We start from the raw sequence: 26,966 nt of genomic DNA on the forward strand, positions 1-26,966 counted from the left end.
TTTTAAATGGCTGGTCATTAAAAGGGTGACTTAGGGCTAATAAACAACTATTAATGTTGAACTTTGCAGACTTGTCATTCACATCCACAAACCATCTTTTGAGCTGAACTGGATTTTACAGAAATCACATGTAGTTTTGCTCAGTGATCGTTACTCTTAGTTACAGAAACCAGCACCTCCATTTCACTGAAAGTAACTTCCACCTCCAAAATACAAACGTACTCTGGGATCCCTTCTGGAAGCACCACGCCAAGGGCTCACCACAAAAAGCTTTCACCGTATAAGGCTTTCTGCATACTGGCTCAGAGATCAGGCCTTTAGGTTTTGGTTTTGAGAGCTAACTCAGCTTTAATATTACTTTTCTTCTTAATACCCTTCTACATTTGAGCTGTTTAATGGATAACTCAAAGTTGATTTATTTATTTTTTCATAATTAGACAAACATTAAAAGACACTTGAACAAGGTCATTTTGCCTTGCTGCAAAGTCCAACAAGACTATCAGATAAGGCATCACCCAAAATCCTTCCATGTCAAAGGGAGTGTTTCTACTGGCTGGACTTTAATACTGAACGTAGATTTGGGATCTAGTCTCAATCCAAATGAGAGTGCAGCCATCAATCACATAACTACACTGTTCTCACTGGCAACACTCAGTAGATTTAAAACTGCAAACTTACATTTGAAATTTCTGCATCCAATTACCAGTTATCAGAGGCAACTAATCTCTTAAAACTGTACTGGTTAAAGAAAACTCAGTATTTGATTTACAATAGCAACAAACACCTAAATATCTTCAATAAGCTCTTTTTCTTAAGTCTTGTCTTTAATTCTGGAATCTTTTCCTATAACTCTCAGGAACTTCAAGTATAACGCTAACACATTGTTTTCCCAATCTTTGTTTTCTTTAGGAAATTATTTAAGAAGAAAAACCTTGAGCAGTGATCTCAGCATTCATACAGCAGTGAACTTCAGATACAGTAATTGCATTGCTGTGAGCTATGACGACTTTCCCATGGGGGACAAATGACCTGGTAATTCAAGAATGACAAAGTCAAAAGTAAGGTAAGCTGGGGGAGGGAAAGGATTTCCCCCTAGGATGAGATAAATATAATTTCTCATGGCAGTGTATATCTCTCTTAAGCCTCAGGTGGTTTTAAGTTAATGAGATTAGTTCCAGCAGGCAGTGAAATCCCAGGATATAGGATTTATATTTCAGCAGTTTTCACTTCATCCAGCAAGCACAGTGAAGTCAATCTTTGTGTCATTTTGTTATTGTCCTGGTTTGGGTCTCGTTCTCAGACTCAAGCCTGGCTAGAGCACCTCGTAACTTTGACTTGAAAGCTTAAGCATCATGTAAAGAGTGTGTTTAAATGTTTAAAAGGGAGGAGAAAGGCAGCAGTCTTAATCTGGAGGAAAGGATTTTTATTTAACTTTTCAGATGCACTTTTATGCAATGGAATTTGATCTTGTACTTTTTTTTTTTTAAACCAAGGTCACACACATTTTTATCCTGAACACACACACATGAAAAAAAAAGCAGTATGCATTGCTGGAAAAAACACTGCTTTTTTTAAAATTTAGTCACTAAAAAGATGGACATTAACAGCTTCAGAAGACTGGCTAATTCAGTATCTTCTGCATGCTGATTAATTGCCACCCAGCTTGGTAACAACCAAAATAAGTTCTAAGTTCCTATCCAGTGACTACCCACTGGATGTACAAACTGGAGTTTCACTCCAATCCCCAGTTCTGCTCATACAACAAAACCTTCACTCCTGTTGTCAGTTCTAGCTGTCTCACAAGTTAAACTGGGGTAGCCTCATGCAGTGCTAGGAGAGGGCAGCATTTTGTCTATCTGACAACAAGGCACAGCAGAAGGATTCCAAAGTATACAGAATAAGTACCTGGAGCTATCTGAAATATAAATCATTATACAGAGCTGTTAAGCAGAAGGCTTTTAGAAAAGAACATTATGGGAAAAAACTGAGGTCATGTAGTAACACTGATTTCCACGCACTAAGAATTCTTCCACACCCAGCCTGATTTCAACTTACAACTCTTGCATATTAATAACTGCTAATTTAACAATTCTTTCACACTCTGGACAGTATTTTTAGCTGTGAATTTTACTTAAAAAAAAAAATCATTAACCTCAATAACATTACCAGTGTAAAAAAAATGCAGAAAAAAATTGAGTGTTGACAACTTGCTTTAGGTAGCTCTTCCCCATCCAATGGGAGAATGACCACAGCCCTTTCCTCCTCTCTTGTGAAACAAAACGCATAGACATCACATCAAGAAAATGCTCATTTTAGTCCCAGGCTTCTTTCCAAGACAGTCTGGTTAAAATACATGTCCAGAAAGCACACAAAGAAGTTATTTTCATCACAGTAATTTAATTTCAAAATACAAGATGAACTCTATTCAAAAGACTTTCTAGGATGTCCAAGTCCATCACAGGAAAAGCTATGCTTACTCTAGTTCTAACTTACAAGCCTGACTTTAATACAGGCCAATCACACCCACCCAGACATCACTGTTTTAACTTTTGTGGTGGTGGTTTTGTGGCAGTTTTGGGTTGGGGTTTTTTTTATTTATTTATTTTTACTTCTGAATATGCCTTCTCATTCTGTGCCAATGCATTACCCCATTATCTTTATTCTTCATCCTCTACAGAGAAGTCCTTACTACTTCAGGTTTTGGCACTTCATTAACCAGGTGTCTTCAGTTACATGTGAAAAGTTCAATCATCTCTTTGCCAAAGGAAAGGGTGTGTTCTATCATAGCTCAGGGTGGAGAGTGGCAAAAGCTAAGTAAAGGGCAACTGTTCAAAGTTGTGAGATCTATTTCCTTTTTCTGTACCAAGTACCAAGCTAGAACCTCACCTGGTACAAAAGTGTATAATTTAACTGGAGACAGGCAACATCAGCAAATGAATCTGAGGACACAGAGGCTAACGCCTGACCACAAACTGGTTTCTGGCACAATTCAAAACTTCATAGCCATTGGAATCCAATATGCTGAATAAACACCTAAGCATTCAGTATCCACCACTACTTGGACTAGCTATAACTTGGAAAAACACAGCTGTATAGGGATGTAGTATCACATGCAAGTGATACTAAAATGCATTCTCCTGTCAGGATAGCTAAATGTTTGCTTACCTGCGAAGTAAATACACGTTTGCTCTCAAGTTAAACCCAATGAGTATTTCCAGATGTGCACAGAGCAAAGCATGCCATTTTCAATTTAATATAACATGCTAATATGATTTCCAACAATATGAAAATGAACTACCAGGGTAATTGTTCTGGAAGTACTGCAATTATAAGCGTCATCAGAATGCATTATGTTTTCTGTTGGCAAAAGAATTATTTTGTAATGGGTCAGAGAACTCCTTTCACACACTTTAATAATCAGCACACACAAGCTTCAAAAAGGAAATCTATTTTAAATCTCTCCCATCATTTTCCTATCAGCCCCAAAAGTACCAGGCCTACCAGAAAAAATACTTATAAAAGTATGATCACAGGGTGAGTTACCTTAAAACAACATTTTCAAAAGAAAACAAAACAGAAAGCCAACAGACTGCAAGTATTTACATCTGTCTTAAGGCCAGAAGGGTCAATTAAGATGAAGAATTTGGACCTCGCGCGCAATGACAAATCAAGAACCCTTATACTGAAATACCTCCCACAAGAGACAGACTTTAAAAGAAGAGTTCATTAATAGACATACAATGTTCTAGAAGATTTTTGCAGGAAAAAAGTGCAGCTTTGTGATTCTATTTTAAAGTGTTAATGCATGTTCAGTGGCCTTAATCTACTCTGACTAGCTTTTAAAAAGTCTAAATACTTGCTTTAACCTTACCTTTCTCTTGGTCAAGTCCACTTTTGCTACATGCAATTTCATTCCTAAATGAATCATTGCACAAAAGTTCCCTTATAGAGCCTATTATCAGCATTTGGCTGAACAGAGGGCAAAAGCATTAAGCTTCCTGAAAAGGAGTCGAGCTCTATCTTTTCACAGCAAGCAAAAACGGCCTGATTTTGAGAACAGCCTGCTGCACCCCCTCTTAGCTGGCAAAGAACTGCAATTTTACAACTGCAAGCCTTAAGCCACAAATGCTATCTCCTCCATCCACAGAGTACTTACTATGCATCCATACAGCTGGTCATATAGAAGTAAGCACAAGACAGTTGTGCCCTGTCATTTCATTCCCACAGAGAGGAGGCAGAACAAAGCATCTAAAAGCAACACTGCTGCCGTAAATAGAAGAAAGGAATAACTAGTCCAGTTCTGTCCTGGAAGGTATGAAGAAAAACTCATGCCTAGCTGTGTACAGATATCTATCTTCTCTATGCTTTGTTTCTTCTTCTCACCTGTATGTTTATCTCCTAATATTTGCAACATTAAAATGAAAATATCACCCTAGAAATTTGAATAAAGCTATGTTTTACAGAAAAAGGGGAGGAATTTAATCTCCACTAAGACTCCTTTATACTGCCATAAAAATGGTGGAAAGGGTGTGTATATGAGAGCACGTATACTTAGAAATATTACACACAGATACATCATTCCCTGCATAAACAGAAAGCAGTCTTAGAATAAATGGGAAAAATACCACATAGTTCAGTGAACGGTTTCCACTTTGCATGTGAACGTAATCCAACAACTGCTGCTCTGTCTGGCCTGGGACAGAGCACACCCTCTCAGAGTCTGGATATTAGACATCACATAACACTAGATGATAAGACTGAGTGATGCTAGAGAATAGAATACTAAAGCTTCTTTGCTTTGCTTGCATTGCAAATATCCTAAAGCAAGACTACTTTTGAGGAAGAAAAATAACAAGGCAATAAAACATCAAGTTTGAAATCTCATGTTCCCTGAAATTTTTCCTCCTAGGTCCAGAGGTCTGCCTGCCACAGCTGCCTGGATATGTCAGGAAAGATTCAGCTTCCTTCTGCTGCAGGAACGCAGCAGATTAACCTAACGCATTAGATGGAACCTTGTTTGGGAGAGGAGAGAGCTGCTGGCATCAGCCTGACATATATGAAAGAAGACAGGCTACAAAGTTTAAGGAAGTGTGCAAACTTTAAGAGACAGTTTTGTGATTAAAAATGATATAATGAAATGGACAGAAGTTGTCAAAAGAATTTTCATTTTGTTTTACATTTACTGAAATAAGTATCGATTGATACACTCACAGTTTCATTGCAGTAAGCATTAGATTAGGGCTATTGAACTAACTCAAGATGATGCATTGCATGACAGCTAGAAAAATTAAACATAGTTCAAGCTGCAATCTTGTCAGATCTCAGAAAATAGACAGGATATGAGTGATCTGATAGGGAACTTCCATGGAAAGCTGGGAAATCCGGCTGGGGATTCAGCTCCCATTCCTACTGAGCAAATGCCCAGACAACTTGGTTCTAGAGACCAAGACTTCAACCCAGGCTTCTGACCACAGTGATCATTAACAATCACCCATAACACCTTTTGTGAGTTAATCCTCTTGTTCTTGAAAAGCACTCCAGCAACACTTCCGTCCATTTCAACGCAGAATAGCCCTGGCTTACAAAGCATGCACATACAGGAATAAAAATGAATGCTTTTGGAGAGTCCTTGAATGGAGCTGCTTAAGTATTTTTATTATCTTAATGCCAGAGAAGACCTGCATGATTAGAAAACAGGGCAGTTACAAATAGGGTACACCATCAATCTTCCAGTAAGGAGTGCCCTTCACTTTCCACACCAGACAGAAGCACTGGACTCTTTTCTGCTCAGGAACAACTCAGTGGCTGAAACAGTCAACCACAAACAAGATTTTTGAACCACTAGACCACAAAATCTCCCTAGAAACACTGTGTACACTCAGCATATCAGGAAGTTGCATATCCTTCATTAAAAGGACCACAGAACCACATTAAAACAGCACAGAGGGTTTCCCCTTGCATGGGCCTTCGCACCGCAGGCCCGGAGCGGAGTTTCCACTCCCAAACTAATGATACGTTCCATTTGTTGAAGAATGGTCTATTTTGAGTAAGTGACAGTGTGCCAATGCTTTGCAAATGTTGTAGCAAGGTTCACTCTGTAATGTTAAGATGATTGTATAGATTGTGCCAGAGGAAATTAAGTGCTGCTACAGTTCACTAATGATTTTCAGACCTTGGATTCCATTAAAGTGCTTTGGTTATTTCACAGGACTCCACTTACAGTATGTCTCCTGTATTAGCTTGCAATAAGTTCACATTCCTTAAGAAACCTCGAAAACGTGCAACATAATCCCTTTTAACACGATTACGTAAAAATCATCACATGAACATCAGCAAGAGTCTGGTCCAGAAGAAACTCTGGTAAGTTTTAGCTTCTCCTACTTTCAACCCCTTCATCAACCTCACTCCACTGTGAGTTTTCATATTCATAGAATGGTTTGTGTTGGGAGGAACCTTAAAGACCATCTAGTTCCAACCCCCCTGCCATGGGCAGGGACACCTTCACCAGACCAGGTGGCTCAAAGCCCCATCCAACCTGGCCTTGAACACTGCCAGGGATGGATGGGGCATCCACAACCTCTCTGGGCAACCTGTTCCACTGCCTCACCACCCTCACTGTGAAGAATTTCTTCCTTCCACCTAATCTAAATCTACCCCCTTTCAGTTTAAAGCCATTACCCCTTGTCCTATCATTTTGTGCCCTTCTAAGAAGTCCCTCTCCAGCTTTCTTGTAGGCCCCCTTTAGGTACTGGAAGGCTGCTCTAAGGTCTCCCCGGAGCCTTCTCTTCTCCAGGCTGAACAACCCCAACTCTCTCAGCCTGTCTTCACAGGAGAGGTGCTCCAGCCCTCTCATCATCTGCCTGGCCCTCCTCTGGACTCGCTCCAACAGGTCCATGTCTTTCCTGCGCTGAGGGCCCCACAGCTGGACACAGTACTCCACGTAGGGGCTCATGAGAGCAGAGGGGGAGAATCCCCTCCCTCGACCTGCTGGCCACGCTTCTTTTGATGCAATCCAGGATACAGTTGGCTTTCTGGGCTGCAAGCCCATTGCCGGGTCATGTTGAGCTTTTTGTCAACCGACACCCCCAAGTCCTTCTGCTCAGGGCTGCTCTCAATCCATTCTCCACCCAGCCTGTATTTGTGCTTGGGATTGCCCCGACCCATGTGCAGGACCTTACACTTGGCCTTGTTGAACTTCATAAGGTTCGCACAGGCCCACCTCTCAAGCCTGTCAGGGTCCCTCTGGATGGCATCCCTTCCCTCCGGCATGTCAACCACACACCACGCAGCTTGGTGTCGTTGGCCACCTTGCTGAGGGTGCACTCAATGACACCGTCCATGTTGCCAACAAAGATGTTAAACAGCACTTGTCCCAAGACAGACTCCTGACAATCGCCACTCGTCACTGGTCTCCGTTTGGACATTGAGCTGTTGACCACAACTCTTTGAGTGCGACCATCCAGCCAATTCCTTATCCACCAAGTGGTCCACCTGTCAAATCCATGACTCTCAATGTTACATTGGTGCCATAAAGGATAGCACAGACATCCCACTTCGCTACAACAGAAATAAGTTCTGTGCACAGTCTTAAGCAAATAGGCAGTGAACATGATTTACTTTTAATCCGAAGAGATTGATAACCTTGAGTTTAAAACTATACCTAGCATCTCCCTGATCTTCACTTGCCATAAGAAAGGTAGAAAGAAAGTCCTCATCTGCAAAAGACTAAAAATAATCAGCTGCAAGATGTGACCTTGGATAAAGCAATGTTAAATTGGCCAGCAAATTTTTCTGAGGCATCACTGTTATTAACTTGAAATTTTTTCATTTCAGCCTGCCACTGATGCTTGGCAGGTTATAATTTTTCATTTTCTCACTTGGCTGGTGCTCACTCAAGTAGAGATTATGGAGATAGTGGTGGAGAATTTTTACAAAGAAATTTTTTCCCCTTTCACTCTATCATATCAGGATACAAACACAAATCATCTTTATGAGGTGGGTTACCTTCCAGGTGTATTAGGATTACTGTTAAAAAAAGATCCTTTGAGTACTCCAATGGTAGGAACAGTTCTTGTCTTATTTGGAACTCATGAGCTCGCCAGTGTGTGAATGGACAGTTGTACAACTGCTGCCTGTTTAGTGCATTCCCACATGTGTGGCCTAACTGCACTTCCATTTTACAGTTAATATACAATAAGATTTTTACAATTTTACTGAATTAGTCCTTTCCCTTGAAGTGACCACTCTTTTTTTTTTTTTTTTTTAAAGCCATTGATCGCTTTCTACTGAAGGAGAGTATTCCCCACTCATGACAAAGTATGTTTGGCTCCATATCACCTTCCCACTCTCTCATCATTCCTTTGCTGCTGATTTAATGCATAAAAGCTGTAATAAACAGCTCCTCCCAGTGATCCACTCTGGAAAACACTTCCTATTTCTTAAGTGTTTGAGGTTTGGGTTTGTTTTGGTTTGTTTATTTCCCTTTTTTCCAAATATCTTCTGCTCACGAGGAAAATGTCCAGAATACAAATATCTAACTGAACACAAAACAGATCCAAATATGCAATTTCATTTAAGTTACTCAGTCTCTGGTGATGAACCAAAGCATCCTTTTGCCAGACATTTATCTTTGACTAAAAATACCTGTCTCAAGACAACCCTGATGCAGGAATTGTACGTGATATGCTGTGAATATTTGCAGAGCTTTCCTCATTATCAAAAAAGATTTTTCTATTACTATTATTCTAGTTAGAGCTTATGCTAGAAGGTACATTGTTAGGGGAAGTCAAAGAACACATTAAAGCCTGGTACATGAGAAGCATAAGTCACGGCGGAATGCATTATCATCGATCAGAAACTACAGTTCACATGAAGCTGGAGACACTATGATGTTGTTACTACTAGATCAGCATTAAGTTACAGCCCAAAGGATATTAACACAGCCTGACAAAACATATCATTGCCTCCATAATTATCCATTTTTAGCCTTCCTATTCAAACCATGAATATTCAGTACAAAGAAGCATAGGCCTGTTGTGATCATTGACCTGAGTGCACAAAGAAACAAGGTCACATTTATTTATATTGCCTTTGCTTTGTCTTTTTTAATTGTGTTTTCAAGTATTTATTATCCTAGCAACTGTCTTGCTACATTTTCATTCTTGATACATTGTTTGCCATTGAGAATAAGTTTCATCATTCATTCAATGAGATTACAGTTTTGGCTGATGACTAGAGTGACATAATAAGGTTTCTAAAGTCATATGACTATACAAAACTACAATCCTTAGATCAAATTCACTGCTTTTTATTGCAATTTCTGAAATTTCTTTAGAAAGACAGCACAACATCACTCATTTTATAGACAGGGAAGCAAAAGCACAGGAAAGAAAAGCAGCCTTGGCCGAGGCCATACAAGGGAACAGTGGCTGCATTTGAATATTGACCAAATCTTCCAAATCTAAGTTCATTACCTCTTCTGTTTAGTTAGATATTCATATTCTGGACATTCTCCTTGTGAACAGAGGATATTCACAAAAAAAGCAAAATAAAAACTTGAGTTCTTAAAAAAAGCAGTTGAGACAATGTTCTTAAAGTTCACGACTACATTTCCAATAGCCACACAGTCTAGAGAACAACAGATTATGTCATCCGAGGAGCTCCGCAAAAGCCTATCCCCAGCTTTGACAGAGCTACTAGTTTTCTGTTTCCTGGCTTACAACCCATGGAAAGCTGCTTTTAACATCGCCCAGTCCCATTAACACATCCAGCAACACCACGAAATCAGCACACTGAGAGCACAGGGAACTCCATGCCTCTTGCAACCTCAGAGCATCGAGCAGCCTCCTGAGTAACTCCAGCAGGTAAGGAATACAGCTGCATGGAATCAATCCTTCTGTACTTTATGTAGATGGAATACTAGTTTGACCATGCACAGTTTGCAGAATTATCTAACTTCTACTCAGATAAAATAATTAGCTCTGCTCTTGGTATTTTAATTCTGATTTAGTAAAATATTTTTTCAATTAACTTGGAACTAGGTTGGAGAAACTATGTATTAGTAATATATAAATATATTATTATAACCTAGTTTATAAACAGGCTTTTTGGGGGGTTGGGGTTTACATTTTTTAATTCACCTCTCAAATTGGACTCATTCTATAAGCTGATTAACATTAATTTACCTCTGTTAGTGACCACTTGTTCCAGTCAAAGCATATCATGTGATGGGGGGGGCAGGGGAAACAAAAAAGGACACAACTAACTCGTATTAGTCAAGTCTGCATTAGTCAAAACAGCAGTACAAAACACTCAAAGTCTTTTCACACATTTCCTTCCACCAAATTAATTCTCTTCGAACTACCAAATTTGCAGCAGGTCTGACCTCAAATCCACTGGAGTCTAACAACAAACATGTTTGGATGAGAACAGACATGAATTACAGATGCTTTGAGCTGCAGCTCTCTAGCAATCTAAGTAAGGGCTCTGCTTGTTAAAAGGAAACAAAATTTGATAGTACTAAGAGTTGAATTTTAGAAAAAAAAAAAAATTGTTTGAATCCTTACAAGGCCTGCCTAAAACTAATAAACTCACACAGAGATCAGGAAAAATCAAATTGAAATAAGCTATTTATGAATCTTTGTTACTTATGCATAAAACTTTCACAAATTCTCACTAGGAATCCAATTCAGAAAGCTACTCTTGAAGCAGAGAATGCAATATAAGCACATTCCAACTTCCTTTGCTGAAATTTTTTTTTTTAACTGAATCCCACCCTAGCTTAGCACTATGGCAATGCATCTTAACAATTCAGACTTTTCTTAGGTACTCATTATTGTAGCCTAACCTTTACAAGTCTACTCTGTATATGATATTCTACTCTGTGTAACAAGACCCCACTCTCTCCTCATGGCATCTTTTACTATTAATTAAAAAGATTCCTTTGATGCCACTGACGTAAGAAGATGCAAGTTTTGTACTCACACGTTAGTATGATATGCTGACTTCAAGAATACAAGTGTTGCTCTTATGCCAACCTATGTGCATAAGGACTACGTGGAAGGGATCCTGCACGTGTGAGAACTGGGGTTGTTCACATCAGCTCTTGACCTTCAACTAGGAAGTCGGACCAGACTGTTAAAGCATTCAGAGCACTAAATGGGCAACGCTGACATTCCATATTTTGTTTTAGCCATTTGTAAAGCTTTTATAGTCATCTGAATTTGCCAGTGACGGCAGATCTTTATTCGTGAAACAAGTAATTATCTCCTCATGAAGAAGTGGAGTCACAGATTTCAACAAACATTCTTCATTAATCTGTTGAGTTAGCAGAGGGAAACATATAATATCAAATATGAATGCTTTACTGAGCAAGAGCCCTGACTTAAGCACTGGGTGGTCAACCTGTAAATCCAGAGATCTAAGTTTAATTTCCCCCAAATTGGGCTGACTAAAGCAGTCACTACAAAAGCCTAGCACCTCAGATACCAGATACCTCAGGTTCATTTTGGATTGGTACATACTCCAGGTAAAGTCTTTTCTTTTGCCTAATACACCCGCAGATCCCCACCCTGGAAACTTGGGCTTAAAAACATGTCAGAAGAAGCCTAAAGAGAAACAAAGGTTAGTGGCTGTGGGAAGGAATAAATCTTGTCCAGATTTTCATATCTAAATAATGGAAAGACACTGGGCTGCTAATGAAAATAATTTAGAAGTTTACAAATCAAGGCATGTATTTTAGTAGCAGGGTGTTTTTAAAAAAAAAATATATATATATTTCAAATATTAATCTATAATCCATTAAAGGAAGACCGATTTTAAAAAAAAAACTGGTTTAACTTCATGACATCCAATTGCAAAATCCTGCAAATTTTAGGCCGTGTATATTTAATTTGTTCAAGTCTGACCTGCTGTTCAGTCCACGTGACACAGCCGAGGGAGTACATAAAAAAAAATCCACAAGTACTACAAAAATGCTAACAGCCTTCAAAAATGCACCCTGGAAAAGCTCCAGAAATCTCTCATCTTAACAGTATCTTAGGTAAACACTGAATCCCTCTTTACTTAGTATTGCTGTTCTTGTTATGAAGCCCTGATAAACCAGAGTCTCAGTACTGAGTCTGCAGAAAGTACTCCTGATTAAATTATTTTTCATCAGCACTTCCTTTTAATTTTTAACCTGCTGCAATAACTAACAAAGTACAGCACAGACCTCTGAAGACCCCGATTAGTGAGGATTAAAAAACCTTCTGAAACAAATAGATATCACACACACACTGTACTGCATGTTATGGTACAGTCAGTGCCTATAGGACTATCAGAAATGAAGTCTTAAGAAAAGCCCTGATTTAAAAAAGATTACCAGGAAAGACTGAGGTAATATTTACATTAGCTTCTGTAAATTAAGGAACTTGTTGGTGCATACAAAATGTTCCTAGGAAGAGTTATTTAGCTAATCAAGACAAGAAGATTCCTATGTCTAGATTGCCATCAGTGATTTACTCAAGTTTTATCTATTTCCAGATTGCCGGCTTCCTGTTTGTAAAATATCTACCCAAGTTTCCACTCCAAGCAAATCAGAACAAGGGTCAGTCCACATTTTAAGCCAGTTTGTGAGGCACATCTCATATCACTATAAGACAACCTCCTCCATATAGTTTCAAAGAAAAATCTGTTCTTTTTCATTTTTCTTCATAAACCAGTATAAATTGGTGTCAATCTGCACTTTTAAATAGAGGTACATTCACACAGCTGGTTGAAATACTTCACATTGCACGAGGTAACAAAATAAATGTTTCTAGATGGAATTCCTCCAAAGCAAGAGATAAACAATAAATGGATTAATATTCTCTAGGGAGCACTGTAATAATAATCTCTTAAGTTTTTCCTACAGCTTTCCGTTAATTTATTCTAGAACCAATAGTGTAAATGCAAGCCTTCTAACAGAATAAAAACCAAATTTCCAGTAATGTGGTTTTAAGATCTAAGTATCTTGACAGTTTCCCTTTAAATCACATTTATTTCAATTCTGAAAAACTGAATTACTTTGATATATCTTTTACACTGGCACTTTTATGCCTTCTCAGGACATCAGTGATTTTCAGACTTTTGAACTGGTACTAAAAATAATTACGCACTAAAGGTCAAGAAAATTTTTTCCCTCTTTTTTTTGGTAACACTTCTATCTCATCTTTCTAGGAAGTGTCATTAATTAGCTCCTTTCAACCAAAAAAATAGTGTTTCTATTAAACATAGAACGAATTGGACTTCAAAACTGAATCACACAAAGTATCTGCCAGAAAAAGGAATAAATTAATTAAGGCTTTGCCACTTAGAACATATTATAGCAGAAAGTAGTCCTTATACATCAGTATTATTTTTCAAAAACATACTTAATCGTGAGAAAAATGCAGCAAGAGTTAAGTTTTTTCAAATCTCTCATTTATGCTTGAATGACATGCCAAACAAAAACCAATTCTGCATTAAGAAGCAGCATCAAGAGCAAGTATTTTACTTATAATAATTCAACTATAATTTGATACTCACAACCACTTTTTTCCCTCCTTTCATGTATTGGAACACAAGTCTTTTACTGGAAGGAAGACTGAATAATAGCTCCCTTACACCTCACCCCACCCACCCTTCCAAAGACAGTCAATACATCTGCTCTCAGATACCAATACACAAAGACAACTCTATTGAACCCTGATCTGTTAGCAACTAGACAACAAACATGTTTCAATCTTAGCATTATATATACAGTTTGTAAGAGAAGCACTAACACCTGTTTCAAAAGGGAGACCATTTCAGGTTACTTTCACATAATTTGAAATATCAATGCAATAATTGTTCTAACTATGTATTTCCTAATAAACACACATTTCCTTTAACACATCTCAGATTCCTCTTAGAATAGGAACTCAGAAAAATTCCTATAAATATTCTCTACAACCTTTCTGGAACTATTTTCAAATTGAGAAGCCACAAGCCTATATGATCAAGATTGCACATACATAAATAAATTCTTGTATGCTTACATACTTTAGTATATAACCACTACATATATGAAAATGTGTATTTCATTTCAGTTCCCTATACCCAGAGGTACATTGATAATTTTTATGTGCAAGAACCATCTGTACATTACTCAAAATAAAATAGCAGTATGTTCCTTTTTACAAACAAAAACCAACAATGAAAAAATAACTTTACCAAAAAAAAACAAAACAAAACAAACTCCACACTTGCGCCACAGAACTATCCTATGTTTGAACATACATCCCAGGAAAATTTTTGCTCCTGGGAATTTCTGTTTCTGAAGTGGTGGACCTTTGAACATTCATATTAATTAAAAAAAAAAAAAAATCACTTGAAATATATTCTCTTTTCCTGCAGAGCAGACCTTATTTGATCTAAAAAACTGAAGTATTCTTTAGAACTGGTTTAAAAGCTGAAACCCATGTAAAATACACATGCAAATTTAGTAAATTTAAACTTTCATAGTTTCAAAGTTAAATTATTCACTCAACTAAAATCTGGACTTAAGTACTGGCATAGAAAAAACATCAAGAATGAAGTATCTATGCAGAATCATTTTTTGTTATGTGGAGTATTAACAGTGCAGAAAAGCCAGTTAGACTGCATAGGAAATGAGTATTTTTCCACACACACACTTATGAAAAACAGCTGTTAGAAAACACTAAGAAAAAAAACTTTTTGACCAACGATGAAAATGAGAAAGCATGTCCCAAAGTATTCATTTTCAAAGCGTTACAAGTAGGTGGATCAAGCAAGTAAAAAGAAGCCACAACTCAGTAATCAAGAAAAGCTCTGTATTAAAATTGCAAAGTCTGGTAATTGATCAGAACTAGAGATGCTTTCCCCCACCCGGAAACACTGTGTTCTCCACAGCCTCTTTGCTCACTACATGTATTTTTTTTTTTTTACTATTTCTATGAAGACAAAAATCAAGCCATCTGGCTTGTGCCAGACATACTTGCCCGTGTTGTATCTGTTTTTCAAATAGCAGACATTCATCAAGCATCTAATACATGTGATTAACTGGTAGGAAAACAAGAATTCGATCTGATTTAAAAATATCTTTGCATTTGTTCTCATTCTATCCTGGGAGAAAACTGGATACTTTTGCATGCTTGTCTGTGACTGAGAAAGAAGTCTGAATAACCAGTAGTTCAGCATGTTGAACATATGCTCACATATCAGCTCTGGGCCAATACTTTGGCCTGAAAACAAGACCAGGCTTCTCCGAGAATTTCAACATATGCCTCTCTTGTGTAAGCACTTACGTAAACAATATTGTATAGGCTTTATTTCTCACTTGATACAGTAAAAATACGCAGTAATGCGGCACCTCACTACTAAAAGAAAAATTTCAGAGGCACATTTCTGACACCACGTAACTATCTTCCCTTTTTAACTGGAACTATTTTTCTTTTCCCCAACTTGATGCACGGTCTGAGTTGCTGCTACAGTCCCATTTACGGAACACAGAAGAGGGCACTGCATTGCAACTGTCTCCTTTAATAGTTAAGAGAAACAGCAGTCTGATCTGTCAATTCTTTTCTTCCACAGGTATTCCCAGAGACCTCTAAATGAGTAAATCCACTAATATTTTAAACAGGCTTCCATAATTCAGCCTCAGGCAGTCTACTATACTAGCCAGAGGCACAGTACATTTCACTTTTATATACAGGTGACCCCCAAGGTTCCAGTTTCTTCCTCAGAGGTAGTTCCTTCATACCGTAGATGCTCTGCAATGGTTCCCACAGCAATAGCCAGTATCAGCAGGAAGATTACAAAATTCTCTAAGTCCCCAGCATAATTCTTTATTTGTTGTAAATATAAGGTGTGTCTCTACAGCAGTTCAATATTCTTCGCTGCCCTCTAATTACAGTTTCAAATACTCATGCAAGAAATAATTTCTGTGCCAGAGTTCATATGGATTTGTTCCTACTAAAATAGTTCTAAAACCAAGTTAGTTGAAGCAAATCACCACAAGGAAAGTATGTTTTTTAACATGCACAAATATTGCCATTAAAAAAAACCCAACAAACTAAGCAATGGAATAGTGAAAGACAACTAACTAATTTAGACAGCAATACAATGTAAATCCCTGCCCTTAGTCTCACCCAGCATGATGTTTGTGATTCATTGATGTAAATCTCTCAGAACACATTTATAAAAAGGCATGTTTAATAATACAATGTTTCAATGCAGCCTGCAGTTTCCACCTATTAATTCATCTGAGACTTTACCGCCAAATACATTGTTTTCCACAATTGCCCTCATCAGTGGATTTCAAATTTCACATTAAAAGATAAACAGGAAAATTAATCATCTGCCAACTGTTTTTCCTGGGGGGGGGTTGTATCAAATTTAGAGCTCACAAAGTACATCAAATTGACTGTAGAGAACCAACTGTGACAGTATATGGGATGCATCCAAAGGTGTTGAAGGAGTTGGCTAACGTCACCAAAAGACCGCTATCAGCTTTGCAAAGTTGTGGCAACTGAAGGAAGTCATAAGGACTACAAGAGTCAAGTGTTACGCTCATCTGTAAACAGGCACAAATGAAGATGCAGGATCTTGAGATCATTCAGCCTCACCTCAGTCCCGTCTTGCCAAAGTATGGCACACAAGAAATTTCAGCAAGCAACCGTTACCTGCATGTGGACACCAATCCACATAATACAAATACAGTGAAATAAAGCTACAGAGGATCGTCGTAACTCCACGTCTTTACTGACTTTAAAACGTACTGACATCAAGTGTAATATAACCTGGTATGCTCCGGAAGAGCTAGAAACAATAATTTCCACTTAGACTATCTGGAATAAAGCAGTAGCTTCAAAGCGTAAAACTTACTTGAAGCCCCACATACAAACACCATCTGCTCTTTTGCAAAAGGTATAACATTTGAAATAACATTCTTTTCTCTTCCTCTTACTACACGCCATCATGAAGAGAATAATTTTATTTATATAAAGAGCCTGCAAAATGAAGTTCCATAAAAACAGGAACATATGGCCAAATAATTCTGAATAGCACTTAGCATATTCATCCGTAAAATAAGAACTATAATGGGTAGATAAATACACCCAAGTCTACTTGGAAATTGCCAGTATACACATGGTTTTCTGCAAATAATTATTTTTTTTAAGAATTTCTCACCCATCACTCCACACAGATACTTCTCATTATGGTTTTGCCAAAGTTAATCTTTTCAAACCACAGACTTGGCCTATACCCCCTTACATCACACATATTAACAATAGTCTTAAGCCTAAGTCAGTGCATACAAAAAAAAAAAGATTTCTCTTTCATAAACATTAAATTTTTATCACCATTACAAAGAAAACACTTGAAACAAATTTAGGCAATCCCTAACATGAATGTAAATATGAAGTAGAAAAGGTAAAACCTGTGTGGAGCTATTTAGAACATTAAATAAAATGCCTAAACATAAACTTAAGACAAGAAATAATCATTTAAAAAATAAAAACAACCCTGAAGGAAAATATGTACACATCTATGAATTACTTTCTGCTATTAGGAAGGAGAAAAACAATGCATGGTCAAACATCTCTACCTTGCACATGCACTCATGCAGGAGTTTCTGTAACTACCGCATTTGGAATCCTCCCTTTCTTTTCTTCCAACAGTACTTCATACATCTATCACCCACTAGTTCCTAAGCCATTAAGTACTTTTCATTGCACAGTTTCTTATAGTAAGTGGCATAGAATTTGTTGGCTGAGCCCTAAAAAACCCACTTCTGCAGACATCTCCAACTCTTACATTGATCAATACTACAACAAATATCTAGCTTTCTCTTCAGCACATATCATGAAACTTTCTGGATACTTGCACACTATCACTTGAGACAAGAAGTACAATCATCTTCATACTCTCAAAAATCCTTCCAGATGCAGACTTTTCCTGCTCTAATTTGCTGCAGTGTTATAACCAGCTGGTCCTCATTGCATACATGAGTCAGTTCACCAAACCAGGCTCTTCTAATCACTTCCCTGGTCATTGCTTCAGTATCTTCAGGGATTTAAGCAAAAAGACTGGTTTCACTGAGTGATGTGGGTTTGCTTGGGCCTTCTTCATTTATTTTGATGATCCTCTCATCATATTGAAGGCTGATTCCCGATATCTTCTCCAAAAAGCTGAAGAGTTTATACAAGACAGTCATATCTTATCTGACTTGCACTTCAGCTTGATTTCTGCTCTTCCTGTCAAACTTAAGTCTCAAAAGGAGGTTTCACTATTCTGATTTACAATTCTTTTACTTCTACTTATGCTGCCTACAATTCCACTAAGCCTAAGACCTGAAAGCATCACCTGCTAAAGGCATGTAAAACTGAGCATACTAAAAACCTCAGAACATTCCTGCGGGCTCTTCACTGCAGGAGATAATGCATTATAACACAGATTTCCCTGAAATCTCTGCGGGATCTACAAATCCCTCCTTGCAAACCCTCCAATAATTCACACACACACACAGAGTAGGCTCTTCTGTTAACCAGCCTGTTGTACTCAGCTGTCTTCTAAAGCAGCCCAAGTGCTCTCTTACATGCAAGTTACTCAATGACAGCAGGTTTGGGGGGGTGTTGTGTTTTTTGGTTTTGTGTTTTGTTTTGTTTTTTTTTTTAATTTCACCTTTCTTTCAGACTCTGGACTTCAACTATCTTTACTTCCACAATATTTCATGGAAACTTGTAAGGAATCTTAGCAACTGGCACGTTAATCTAGTATTTAGAGACAATGGCCAAGACCTACTAATGCAGAAATTGAGTGTAATGACATCTTTACATTGCTGAAGAATTTTGCTGCCAACATGACTTAGCAATCTTCAGTACAGAACTTATTCTAGAAGTTGTTTCCAAGCATTCTAGACATGTTTGGAAGTCTTGAGTTAACCATCAGCTCTGTTCTAATTTCAACAGTATCCTGGGTTAAAGAACCATATTTTATTACTTTTTATGTAAATTCATGTATTTAGATACAGAAGGAATACTGTGATCATCTACTCTGACTTCTATAGAAAATGGATATAGGCCCTCAATTAATTTTTATTCGGGTACATCTTAAAGGAAAAATACCACATTTAAATTAAAATTTTCCTTTGATGAATATTATACCATAACCCGCAATAAATTACCCTCATTGCTGAAGATGCATTTCTTATTTCTATTGCAAATGCATCTGGCTCATAGTTTAGCCAATGGATCTTGTTATACCATCATTTTCTGCTTCATCATAGAGTTTCTGTTCACAATGCACACACTTAAACATTGCAATCAAGTCCCTCCTTGCCTTTCTCTTTGATAATATTTAACATATTAAGCTTTTGGAATTTCTCCCTCCGGAGCTATTTTCAACCCATATTCATTCTTACGGTTCTTCTCTGAATTCTCTTTGACTTTAACATCCTCCTTGAAGTATGAACACCTAAACTTCACAGAGGATTCTTGGAGTGGTCTCATTATGTCAAATACAAAGATGCTGTACATTTTCTGCTTAGTCATATATAGATTGGATCATATTGAACTTTTTCCTCAAGATCTCCCATAATTTAATCTGTATTTACATGAAAAATAGTTAATGAGAAGCTCAAAAACAACAATGAAGAAAGAACAAAGGAACAGACCCAATGATCCTACCAATTCAACCTCCCAGATGACTCTTAGATATTTCCCCCTCCCTACACGCATGTGCTTGGGTGGCATTTCCTTCTGATTTTCAAGCAGAAACCGCAGAACTATACGATGGCTGGATCCTTTGGCTCTGTATAAAGGAGGAACGCAGCACTTACTATTATAGAGAGTTTAGAGTTAACCAGTCTGAGTTAAAAGTCAAGGTTTACTGAGGTCAACAACCAATGTCAATAAAGTCAGGATATCGATCTTCAACACAAGTAATGGATCAATAATAAATAATAGCATATTCTCACTTTTATTCAGCTCCTGTACATATTCTGTGGTTCTCAGATATTCACACAGAACTGCAAGCACATTTGTACAAGAAACCAGAACTAAAAGTGTTCATGAACCTTTATTTGATTACTTCTTGACTACATTTTCAGATATCCAAGTCTTAACATTCTTCTCCCTGCTAGATTCCAGCTGACCAACAGAACCCACAGCTAGTAAATGGCTCATAGAAAATAACTGCTCTTCTGCACTTAGCTTGTGCTGTAAGAACTGTACTCAATTTTTGCTTTATAGGAACGATACAGTTACTGTAGAATGAACGATGACCTTCCCTACTTCCCTGCACAGTAATGTTAACCAAGCATACACAACTGACAGAACCAGTAGGTGCATATTTGAGGAGAAACAAAGTGCTTTAATGCACATGTTGCTAAGGCTCCAAGAATAGAGTGCATTGTTTTCAACTGATCATAACTCAGTCAGAACACCGAGTTACTTCTCAATGGAGGCAATTTCCACGTCAAATTTCAACTCTCAACCACTTTAGCAATGCAGTTAAGGAACATGAAAATATTAAAAAAAAAAAAAAAGAGGGAAAAACAGGAGACAGGAAAATGTTTCTTTTCCTCACTTCACTTCATGATTTAAGTGCATGGTGGGAGTGGAGGGAATCAGGGTTTTTTCACTGTTAAATAGTATAGCTGTGTTGATGTGAGTTTTTATGCTGACATGCTCTGGAAATCTAAAACTTCTGAATCTAAACCCAGCACTGACTTTAAAAAAAAAAACCACACAAAAAAAAAACCCACACACACAAAAAAGACAGACAACCACAGCAGTCAGGAACAAAAACAAGTGCTTTCTTTACTGCTCTAACAATCTTACCCAAGCTTTTGCAAGAGAAATATAAGTGGACAGAGGGAGGAGAGACATCATGCCTAAAAGATTTCAGTTCAAAGAAGTTTGGTTTGCAATCAAAAGAACACATATGTAAGTTTCAAAAAATTATAATACAGGAGGTCCAAACAAAAATACAAATACCAACAAAGCAGTTTTGCTGCAGAAGCTGGTAGCCAGCATAGCAGTCTTGTGAACTAAACTGTGGTGCACATTCCATGGAAGTGCTAGTGCAAAATTTTATATCCATAGAAGTGCATTTCCTCACACCAACACAAAAGAGTTCCGCTCTTGGCAGTCCATACACAGACTCAGTGGTTGCTGGTTTGCCAACAACCTGTCGAGAAGATACAAATATAGCGTTGGTCCCCTTTGTACACAGCCACCTAACAGAAGGTTTTGGCGTATAGTATTAGAACAAACATGACTGACATTCCCAACACCAGTTGCAGTTTATGCTGAGACACATCAGGCAAGGAATCAAGCAAAAATAGTCCCAGAAAGCTACTTCTTCCAATAGATCAAACACACCACAAAAGTCAAACCCCAGCAAAACCAAGAATGGCACCGCTATCTCCACATGGCAGGAAAAAGAAACAACTTTGTCCCTCAAAAATAGACATTCAGTATCTGTTCTGTATCTCACAGCTCAAGATAACACCTGTATTTCATTGCTGCGTTAATTATAGCCATCTTCAGGAAAGCGTTATGACTCTTGTTTTACAAATCAGCAAACCAAAGAGTTACCTGCACAGGAAGGCAACTTACAGGATCCCAGTTCTAAGTTTTATCACTAATTCAGAATCATCTATCAGGATTTCCTCACATTACATTGCATACTGCTAATAAACTTATTTATAAATATATGTATATTTATAGATACATATGCTTAAGCACCAAAGCAGATGTCACATGGGGCGGGGGGGGGGGGGGGGGGGGGCAGACCCACCCACACACAACAGCCTAAGCACTGATTCTATACTAAAGAAATAGACCATACTGCAGGAATGCTATCTTGGCCAATGAAAGTACATTTAGAGCAGGAGCTCCAGAGCCAGTGAAAAAGTCTGAGAATTTAGAAGATGTCTATTTGACAAATTAACCATAATGAAGACCTACAGCACACATTCCCTGGAGGGTTACATGTACATCACTAAGAACTACTCCTCTGAAATAAATCTGTTTATTAAGGGGAAGAAAAAGCACTTTAAAGGTCTATTTTTGTCTAGTCTGCATTCATACCTGGAGGTTATTTAAGAAGGGGAAAAAATAATGCAGGTATGTACCACAGTAAGTGACAAGCTAAGACTTCAGCTATGAAGATTAACAGAGCGGGAAGTCATATGATTCAGCATGACTATTAGGAGCTGATACCACAAAAAATCTGCAGCTTGTGACACTCATATGAACCATGAGCATCTTTTTATCGACTTGGACAATTCTGACATTTTTACCACTTAATCCTTTTTTCTGCTTTCAATAAACAACCTGGACCAAACTCTTCAAAGCAAACTAAACAGCCTCCCATTAGCACAAACAGAAGTATTGCTTCATTATCGAGCAATTTGGCCTGTTAATGTTGTCTCAGCTATCTTCAACAATGTAAAACTGTTTTTACTTTAAGGATGTGAAAAAAATTGCAAAGTTTAGATAGACACTTAAAACAAGAAAAACCTGACAAAACTTGGGAGAAAAGTGGTTTTCTGCCTGATTATTTTTTTCTTTTTTTAAGAAAATGTTGTCTGTATAGCTCTACAGCTTTTCATTAAAAAATTCCAGCTAAAAAAAACCTGCAAAAGATCTGCTACAAAAGATCATTCTTTAGCTTGTTTCAGGTGACTAACTTTACGGTAGATTATCGCACAGTTAAGACATCTACTAGGAATGTGATCCAAGACCAAAATTCAGAAGATACTCTTCAGTCTTTTGACGATACTGGAGATAAATGCTGCATTACGGATGCACGGGGACTCATACAAGAGCTCTTTAGATTAAAATTCTAAAAATATATATAGCATTGCCTGACATACAGGATTCTGGCATCATTACAGTTTCAGTCATCTAATGCTTTCCATGTGCTAACCACCGAACAAATAAATTTGCCTGTAAATGCAAGAAATATGTACCAAGTAATAAATAAGCCAACATGAAATGGACTGTTCATATTAGGGTAAAATCTAAATTCTTTATTTCTTCCCCTGAATATTTCTGTCCAGATGACTCAGCAACAGCGCTGCGAATTTTGGCTGAAGTCAGCAAGATGCCTCAGCACTGTTTGCAAATGTCAACTCCATAGCCTTTACAGACTACGTTTTAATTACAATTTTGAGGGCATCTCAGTTAAGGGTGATTTACTGTACAGAAACCTACTGAAGTCCAGGAGCTCCACGTGGATGGAGAAACCAAGGCCCTGTGGATCACACAGCGGGACTGCAAAGTTATCCTACAGGGAAATCTGTGAAATTACTCATGTATGTTTCAGATAATCTAAGCGTACACAAAACGAGGGAGGGGAAAGCACGTTTTCATCCAGTTCATTGCTTTGAAACATGAAAGTTTTCAAGGTGCCACATACCACCACGTTTCGGGGTTTCTTTTTGAATATTTAAAAGCTTTAAGGACCTAGCACACAATTCAGCACAGAACTCAGCTGCTAAATCTAGCCAAGTCAACGCTTGCGTCTAATTTCTCAACGTAGCGAGGCGAACAGAAAGCAAACAGTAAAACACTCCGAGTTAACTCAGAACCGGGAATGAAAAAAGAGCGGGAGAACGCCGCCGCCCTGTCCCCGCAGGACACACTGGCGATGCAGATTTACCTGTTACATTGCCAACCGCAACGTACTCAACCCGGGACCCTCCTTGCCCAGCCAGCAGAGAGAAAAATCGTGCTGACTTAGAAGACACGCCGTTCCTGAATCCCCACCCTTCATTAGCAGATGGCAGCGCCGGAGCAATTAGCGCCCGCGCGTGCCCCGCGGAAGGACGCGCGGTTCCCCGCTCACCTCACGGCGGCAGCGCGGAAGCAGCCACGGAGCCCGCCGGGGTTGGCTCGGAGCTACTTTTTTTGGTTTTTACACCGAGTTTAGAGTTACTTTTAGAAAAACACCCACAAAACTGCCTCGCTTGGACAAAGTTTACCCCCCCCCCCCTCCGCTGCCTACGGCGCTGGCGTGAGGTCGAGCCCCGGCTGACAGCCGGGCTCCCCAGCAGCCCGCCGACGGACGGACCGGCCTCCCGCGCTCCGCGTAGAGGTGAAATGCCGGTACCGGGGGCCCGGCGAGCCCCGTCTCCTCGCTGCCCGCCCTCCCGCCTCCTCCCCTCACCGCCGCGCCGTTACCTGCCCGCCCCGGGTGCCCCGGCGCCGTACGGCCGCCCCGCGCTCGCCGAGGGAGGTTTTCAGCAGCCGTAAAGCGGGGAGCGCGCTCTCCCCCAGCGGCCGCGGCCGAGCAGGGGCCACCCCGGGAAGCGGCCCTCCGGGCGGGCGGGCGGCGGCAGCGGGCTTTTCCCCCCCCACCCCGCTCTGGGGCAGGCAGGGGGCTGCGGGCGCCATGCCCTTCCTCCGCTTCGCCTTCGGAGCAGCCCGGCTCGCCCACCTCGGGGGTTCCCTACCTGCGCGGAGAGCTGCTCCCGCCGCCGTGAGCGGCCGGGCCGGGCCTGCCCGAGGCCCCCTTAACCGCCACCCCCCTCCCCAGTCAGCCGGGGCCGAAGCAGAAGAGGCGAGCGGGACACCCTGGTCCCGGGGAACGTGGGGAGAAGAAAGTTGTGGAAAGCTTCTCACACGATGTGGCAACAGGTTGTGCAGGTTAACGTGCGTGGCAGTTACCGGCGTTTCAAGCTGGGGAGCCTGCAGGCGCAGCTCCTGCGGGATGAGAGGATTTTCCCCACCTCACAGCGGTGGTCAAGCCTTGTTTTAAGGCTTTTTGGTGATAATTTGGGATACGCAGGATTTTGTGCACGTACAAGTTAGGCGGTAACAAACTCTGTACCCACAGACCCAGCACCTGCGAGAGGAGATGAGAGTAGTCAAGTGCACCCAGCACCAGGCAGGACCCACAGGTTTTCCCAGCACAGCTCTGTGGGAGTGAACATCTGAGCACTACGGACACACGTCTGACACTCATCATCAGCAGGACTGAAAAGCAAGAGTGCACAGTTTCACAGGTGTCTGAACTGCTGTAATTATATTGCTTTCACAAAGCCTCTTAATGTCCATAGCTAAACTTTGATCTTGAATGCAGTCCCATTACAATACTGTCTCCTTATAAAAAAGGAATTTCCTCAATACAGATTAATGACTTAGTTCTGCTTGGAAGCATTTTACTGTTCCTTCTGTCCTAAATCTACAATTTGTCCTGTAATCCAGGGTGCTACCACACAAGCTACAGGGCTCAGCTGTCTCCAACAAAGGCAGGAGAAGTAACAGCCTCTTAAATTTCACTGTCTTAAGTCAGGGTTAGTATTGTTTAAGAGAATCAGCAATAGAAATGCTAATTTTAAAAAGGGAAAATATGTCAAGAAGCATTTCTCAGAAGGACATTTATGACATATCCTTCCCCATAGGAGGGAAAGAAAAAAAAAAAAGAAAAGTGAGAACAATTAAAATGTTTTCCCTACTGGATGATAAGAACTACTATTAAAAAAAGCATCTTAACCCAACAGCTACTGCAGAGAAGGCAGAAAACAAAAGTCTTTTTAAAGTCTTCCATGCATATGGTACACATACTAGCAAACAGAAAAGAAAATTTCAGGCATTTATAACAGAAGTAGCTTCTGCTAATAAAGTATTAATGGGAAAGTGTGGTTGGACTGCTGTAGCTCTGAAAGCAATTTCAGAAAGCACAGAGCAATGCAGTCACTGAAGAGCAGGTGAACTAATCTACAATCCTCATTAATAAAGCAGTTTTTCCAACATTAAGCAGAAGCAACACAACTGCAACTGGAGGCATACTTTTCTTGCCCAAAGACACAGAAATCTATCGGGCATTTAGGTGTACAAATACATATACTCAAAGCATGATTCATCAGTTTTCATTCACAATTTTCTCTTCTCCTGCAAGAAGATGTTACAACTCTGCTCCTTCCTACGTTCTTCTCTTTTCTAGACCACCTACAGGTTAGAGCCATAGCTATATACTGGTTTTGTTAGTCACACCATAAATACAGACTTGAGTTTTTTGTGCCTGTAGCTTAAGCCAATCATGCCCATTCCGTGTGAAAGGCTGAGACTGAAGTTTAAAACATGTTTACTACCACCACAGTTCTGCATTTTCCTTGCTTCTGCTGTGAACCACTTCTAGATAGTCCAGAGTTCGGCACAAGTCTGAGCTAACATTGCAGCATAGAAATCGTCTTGAACAGCAAATCAGTGTGCCAGCCATGACTCCACGTGCTTTCACACAAGGCACCAAATATGTTAGGTAACCAGAAAGCGGACTGCTTGAGGTCTCGGGCCTCTGCTGCATTTTAGTCAAAAATACCTGGACAGGCCTCTTAATTACTCTAAGCAATATCAAAAAGTCATTCAAATCTAAAATTTCATTACCCTTTTGCTAAAACCAGGTTAGCTTTGCTACCCAAACCCTTATCTTCCTGCTGCCATTCTAACAGTTCCTCCCTTCCCCAACATTTTTGCCAGGGATCGGCCTCATTGGCAGCAAGAGAAGCACACATTCACTTTCCACAGTACAGAGGTGTAGCCAGAGGGAGAAGTTTGAGACAACTGGCAAGGAAATGATGTTGGTTTTTTTAATACTGAATCAGGACCACACACTCCAGAAGTGAGTCACAAAAAAAGCACGTGATGCTCCAACATTTGGGAAAACTGAAATAGATTTAAATTATGAAGAAAAAAAAAAAACTCCAACCGATAACAAATTTGCAAAAACTTAATATGACATGACTAGAAAAAAATCATACAAGACAATCAAATATATATTTAAACCTTCCATAAAACTTATGTGAAAGGAAATAGCGCATAAAAATAGTACATCCATAGAACACTTGAGTATTTACGTGCATCTTGCCTTATCAAAAGTATCTCAGGTAATTTGGAAATGTTCATGGAAACATGGAAAAGTTGAATGTTACACTTGAAGATGTTAAGTCAGTC

At 39.3% G+C, this 26,966-nt stretch overlaps 1 protein-coding gene across 1 annotated transcript in view; it reads right to left on the reverse strand.

Moving 5' to 3' along the window:
• NAALADL2 (N-acetylated alpha-linked acidic dipeptidase like 2) overlaps window positions 1-24,250 on the reverse strand; it is a 507,372-nt gene extending 483,122 nt beyond the window's left edge. Inside the window, exon 1 of the mRNA XM_052804208.1 lies at window positions 24,195-24,250. The gene's annotated coding sequence lies outside the window, so the exon portion shown is untranslated. The remainder of the gene's footprint in view (window positions 1-24,194) is intronic.
• Window positions 24,251-26,966: the final 2,716 nt, after the last annotated feature.

The sequence above is a fragment of the Harpia harpyja genome, chromosome 12, assembly GCF_026419915.1.
Source record: "Harpia harpyja isolate bHarHar1 chromosome 12, bHarHar1 primary haplotype, whole genome shotgun sequence".
In the NCBI taxonomy this organism is placed as follows: Eukaryota; Metazoa; Chordata; class Aves; order Accipitriformes; family Accipitridae; genus Harpia; species Harpia harpyja.